The following is a 6,486-nucleotide window of genomic DNA, read 5'->3' on the forward strand; positions in this document are numbered from 1 at the left end:
CTCTTCCAGTTGTGTGAATCAGCTAAATAACTCCTTCCTCCTGGGAAGAAGTAAGGAAATTTAGAGTAGAATGTTCCTCTCCTGCTGTTCCTTCCAGAAATGGAGTGAAAAGTCCCTTCTAATGTTGCAAACAGGAAGACAAGTGTCCTCTGTCACCTGTAAAGTAAAAACACTGACTTGTCTCAAAAATAAAACAGAAGAAGCAGCCAAAGTCAAGCGTTATTTACTGTTTCTTCGTGTAAAAGAGCATGAAAAAAAGTACTTGGGAGGTCAACTTGAAGTTATTATTTCATCTTATTTGTCACATGCAAAGCTACCCTTCACTTAATTATTTAAAAACTTCCTCTCATGAAGATATGGTAATCTTTTTACCATTAGTTAATTTTACTTTGTTGGCTTTTGTGCTTAGAGCAATTTGAATTTGACAGTTGGAGCATTTTAATAAAGAAAGTCAGTTAAACACCTGTCCAAATTATTCCCTATATATACAGCAGTGGAATGTAAATTTGCATTGAAAAAGATTTATTAGAAAAATTTAGCTGGCTATCACCTACTTTTACTGCCTTTTTTTTTTTAACACAAATAAGACCTTTTATTTATCACCATTAAAAGTCCGAATTTTTCACAGATTTTTGGACAGCTGACTCATACCCGTTAGCTTGATCAGCTTTAGTACTTATTTCATCCCCAATAACTTTTTAAAAAATGCTATCTTCTCCATGCAGTTCCATGAGTTTTCCCAGTTCATACATGGGCTTCTTCAGCATATTTTCTTTTATAACAGTGTCATCATGGAGCAAATAAATAGATTGGCAAACCTCTTCCATGTGTTTTCCATTGCTGTCTGAAATCAATTTATTGACCACCCTTTTCAAGACATTTGTCTTCACCCCTCATGATTTACATTGTGATCTTGTGGGTCTGGCTGACCTACCAGTTCTGGGCATAACTGTTTCATTTTCAGTTAAACTCACACAGAACAGAAGAAGCAAATACCCATTGGTAATGTTGACATCAACGTGAGCTTCAGTCAGTCTGACATTTTTTGAGCCATAGAGCATATTTTGTCACAGGTGAGATCTGAGCCATGGAAATTAGTCAGGCATTTTTTGTCCAGAACGTCTTCAGTAATTAGCTTGAATTTTGTAAATGCAACTTCATCATTTTGCAGATTAGCAAGGTTCACTTCAAAAACACAGCCCTTGAAGCCATCTGTTGTGATTTGTATTCCTTGGGTTCTCATGACCAGTGTTTTCCCAATATTTCTTCTATTTAGCCATACTTATGCTTTCACATCATACCAATCTTTCTTAGAAAATGAGTCAACCACTTTCTTCTTGGCTCCCTTTTTGCTGCTTTTGTAAGGTGCCTGTTCTTCCTGAATACCATGGTGCTACTCAGAGATCCAAAAGGGCTACTGCCTTTTTAAATATGAGAGATCCATCCAAATGCTGTTACAGTTGAAGGTAAATATTCTAATGCAGTGTGTTTTAGTAAAATACAGTAAATGTTATTTTAGAGTCTATAAAAAATAAACATTAGTTAAAAATCATGATTTTAAATCTCTCCTTAATTCTCTGCTGTTGTTCTTTTAAGATATCTTTTTATATCACCTTAAAATAAATATATATGTGTGTGTGTGTGTTTGTGCGTGTATACACACATATTAACATACTTGTTTGTATAACTCAAACAGGTTTTTAAAACTCTTAGCTTAGTTGCTACAAGTAGCTACCAGAATGATTATTAAGTTTTCAAAGAAATCATAAAAGAATATTCTCAGATTGCATCCTTGATTTCACTTGATAGAATGACTTTCTTTTAAATGCATTGCTTTACTCAGTTGAAAATTTGATTTGTTTTCACTGAAATAATTTCAGATTCAAGTTCTTAGTTCATAATGCCTTGGTCCTTTCATATAAAATATGTTTTGGAGATTGGTTCATTCAGACTCCTGACAAATGAAAAATTTTAGATTCTTTTCAGAGGTGCCTTTGGGTCCATAACTACGTGTTAGCTGTATGAAAACTGGCGATTGTCTCCTATTAAGCATTCAGATAGTTTGTGTATTCTCTTCTAATGTAATATGCTTGTCCCCTGAGCTTTCCCCAGATGATGAGTTTCATGAGGGCATAAACCTAACTTCTGTAGCTTCAATATCTATCTGTGTTTGCATGTATTAGATAACCCAACACTTACATAATGAGGAATGAGTATGTTTAGCCATATAACTACTATCTATTGCATTGCTGAGTGATTTATATGCCTCCTCTTTAAAACTTTTGAGATGAAGAAGAAATATTGGTTATATAAGTCCATTAGATTTCATGTATTTTTTCTTTTTTCAGCACTGTTTACATTTGATGTTTCAATGATTTCTTCTTGAGGAAGATTTACCATTGTCTAAATAATTTCAGTGCAGATCAGTTCAGCTCAGTCATTCAGTTGTGTCTGACTCTTTGCGGCCCCATGAATTGCAGCACGCCAGGCCTCCCTGTCCATCACCAGCTCCCAGAGTTCACCCAAACTCATGTCCATCAAATCGGTGATGCCATCCAGCCATCGCATCCTCTGTCGTCCCCTTCTCCTCCTGCCGCCAATCCTTCCCAGCATCAGAGTCTTTTCCAATGAATCAACTCTTCGCATGAGGTGGCCAAAATATTGCAGTTTCAGATTTAGAATCATTCCTTCCAAAGAACACCCAGGACTGATCTCCTTTAGAATGGACTGGTTGGATCTCCTTGCAGTCCAAGGGACTCTCAAGAGTCTTCTCTAACACCACAGTTCAAAAGCATCAATTCTTCGGCGCTCAGCTTTCTTCACAGTCCAACTTTCACATACATACATGACTATTAGAAAAACCATAGCCTTGGCTAGATGGATCTTTGTTTGCAAAGTAATGTCTCTGCTTTTGAATATGTTGTCTAGGTTGGTCATAACTTTCCTCCCAAGGACTAAGCGTCTTTTAATTTCATGGCTGCAATCAACATCTGCAGTGATTTTCGAGCCCCCCAAAATAAGGTCTGAGACTGTTTCAACTGTTTCCCCATCTATTTGCCATGAAGTAGTGGGACCGGATGCCATGATCTTCGTTTTCTGAATGTTGAGCTTTAAGCCAATTTTTTTCACTCTCCTCTTTCACTTTCAAGAGAATTTTTAGTTCCTCTTAACTTTCTGCCATAAGGGTGGTGTCATGTGCATATCTGAGGTTATTGATATTCCTTTCGACAATCTTGATTCCAGCTTGTGTTTCTTCCAGTCCAGCGTTTCTCATGATGTACTCTGCATATGTGTTAAATAAGCAGGGTGACAATAAACAGCCTTGACATACTCCTTTTCCTATTTGGAACCAGTCTGTTGTTCCATGTCCAGTTCTAACTGTTGCTTCCTGACCTGCATATACGTTTCTCAAGAGGCAGGTCAGGTGGTCTGGTATTTTCATCTCTTTCAGAATTTTCCACAGTTTATTGTGATCCACACAGTCAAAGGCTTTGGCATAGTCAATAAAGTAGAAATAGATGTTTTTCTGGAAACTCTCTTCACTTTTCCATGATCCAACGGATGTTGGTAATTTGATCTCTGGTTCCTCTGCCTTTTCTAAAACCAGCTTGAACATCTTGATGTTCATGGTTCACATATTGCTGAAGCCTGACTTGGAGAGTTTTGAGCATTACTTTACTAGCATGTGAGATGAGTGCAATTGTGCGATAGTTTGAGCATTCTTTGGCATTGCCTTTCTTTGGGATTGGAATGAAAACTGGCCTTTTCCAGTCCTGTGGCCTCTGCTGAATTTTCCAAATTTGCTGGCATATTGAGTGCAGCACTTTCACAGCATCATCTTCCATGATTTGAAATAGCTCAACTGGAATTCTATCACCTCCACTAGCTTTGTTTGTAATGATTCTTTCTAAGGCCCGCTTGACTTCACATTCCAGGATGTCTGGCTCCAGGTGAGTGATGACACCGCTGTGATTATCCAGGTCGTGGAGATCTTTTTTGTACAGTTCCTCTGTATATTCTTGCCACCTCTTCTTAGTATCTTCTCCTTCTATTAGGTCCGTACCATTTCTGTGCTTTATTGAGCCCATCTTTGCATGAAATATTCCCTTGATATCTCTAGTTTTCTTGAAGAGATCTCTAGTCTTTCCCATTCTGTTGTTTTCTTCTATGTCTTTGCATTGATTGCTGAGAAAGGCTTTCTTATCTCTCCTTGCTATTCTTTGGACCTCTGCATTCAGATGCTTATATCTTTCCTTTTCTCCTTTGCTATTCGCCTCTCTTCTTTTCATAGCTATTTGTAAGGCCTCTGCAGACAGCCATTTTGTTTTTTGCATTTCTTTTCCATGGGGATGGTCTTGATCCCTGTCTCCTGTACAATGTCACGAACCTCATTCTATAGTTCATCAGGCACCCTGTCTATCAGATCTAGTCCCTTAAGTATATTTCTCACTTCTACTGTATAATCATAAGGAATTTTATTTAGGTCACACCTGAATGGTTTAGTGGTTTTCCCTACTTTCTTCAATGTGAGTCTGAATTTAGCTATTAGAAGTTCATGATGTCAGCCACAGTTGGCTCCCAGTCTTGTTTTTGCTGACTGTATAGAGCTTCTCCATCTTTGGCTACAAAGAATATAATCAATCTGATTTCCTTGTTGACCATCTGACGATGTCCATGTGTAGAATCTTCTCTTGTGTTGTTGGAAGAAGGTGTTTGCTATGACCAGTGTGTTCTCTTGGCAAAACTCTATTTGCCCTTGCCCTGTTTCATTCCGTATTCCAAGGCCAAATTTTTCTGTTGCCCTAGGTGTTTCTTGACTTCCTACTTTTCCAGTCCTGTCCCCTATAATGAAAAGGACAGCTTTTTTGGGTGTTAGTTCTAAAAGGTCTTGTAGGTCTTCATAGAACTGTTCCACTTCAGCTTCTTCAGCATTATTTGTTGGGGCATAGACTTGGATTACCCTGATATTGAATGGATTGCCTTGGAAACGAACAGAGATCATTCTATCATTTTAGAGACTGCATCCAAGTACTGCATTTTGAATTCTTTTGTTGACTATGGTGGCTACTCCATTTCTTCTAAGGGATTCCTGCCCACAGTAGTAGATATAATGGTCATTTGAGTTAAATTCACCCATTCCAGTCCATTTTAGTTTGCTGATTCCTAGAATGTAGATGTTCACAGTTCCTATGCAATATTGCTCTTACAGCATCGGACCTTGCTTCTACCGGTCACATCCACACCTGGGTATTGTTTTTGCTTTGGCTCCATCCCTTCATTCTTTCTGGAGTTATTTCTCCACTCATCTCCAGTAGCATATTGGACACCTACTGACCTGGCGAGTTTTTCTTTCAGTATCCTATCATAAATACTGTAGGCTGATGGAAATCCTTGATTGTTATTGTCTGTTTACAGCTCAGTAAAGGATTAGATTAGTGATCAAAGGGCACATATTTTGATGCTGACATTGAAAGACAAATATCCAAAGAGTTTACACGTTGATGATGTGATATCCTTCAGTTAAGAGACTGACATGTTGAAACATGATAATAGTGTATGACAATTTGAAGTGCAGGGTACTGAATGTATTAAGTGCAAGGGCTCAGGGCGTTTTAAGCCATTTATGTTAACTGGTGTGTCAAGATGTCATGTCTTGTCAAAGAGGTTGGAAAAAAGAATCAATCCTGTAGTAAATTAAGATAGTTTTTATTTTTTATCAGTATTTCTAACCCAGTGGTTTGATATTTCATGATTTTTATAAACTCATGATAAATTTATTCTGAATATGTTATAAACATTGTAAACTTTTATAATTATGTTAAAACATATATTTTTAACTTTCAAAATTTTCCAGAAAATGTTTTACATAAACTACTGAGTGGTTTTGGAAGGCAAAACCAGAAAGATGAAAGCTATTTTCCTTGAAGTTATGTTTAAATAAACACAAACATGAACTTCAACACATTTACTATTTTCAGTCCATTATTCATTTGTAAACTAGTAAATGCAGAAAGTCATAGACTATTTCAGAGGGTAAGTTTTATATCCCATTTAAAAAGAATAATGTGGCTACCAAATACACTGCTTCCAATTTTGGTGCTTTCTCCAAATACACTGCTTTGATACCTTCTTCAGAAAGCAATTATGATCTACTGCTTGGATTTTTAATTTTTTCAGCATGTATGTATATCTAGAGCTTTAACCATAAACTCATGCGGTGGTTCATCCTGAGACCATTCTTAAAATTTGAAGAAAATAAAGATACACACTTAATACACTGAGATATCACTTACATGCCATATCAAAACAAGTGTTTATTTAATGTCACCACATGTACTATATCAAACACATTTACTCAAATCATACTACCTCTGGGCCCCTGTGTATATCCACACAATGATTTACTCTAGTGTATTCCTTTTCTTAATTACTATTATCACTATTCATCTAATTAATGTGTGCATCAAGGGACAGTTTGCATAAAGA

At 36.9% G+C, this 6,486-nt stretch overlaps 1 pseudogene; it reads right to left on the reverse strand.

Annotated features, from left to right (window-relative positions):
- Positions 1 to 605: 605 nt before the first annotated feature.
- On the reverse strand, positions 606 to 2,400 carry LOC138443403 (small ribosomal subunit protein eS1 pseudogene; annotated as a pseudogene).
- Between the last annotated feature and the right edge of the window lie 4,086 nt (positions 2,401 to 6,486).

The sequence above is a fragment of the Ovis canadensis genome, chromosome 1 (assembly GCF_042477335.2).
Source record: "Ovis canadensis isolate MfBH-ARS-UI-01 breed Bighorn chromosome 1, ARS-UI_OviCan_v2, whole genome shotgun sequence".
Taxonomy (NCBI): Eukaryota; Metazoa; Chordata; class Mammalia; order Artiodactyla; family Bovidae; genus Ovis; species Ovis canadensis.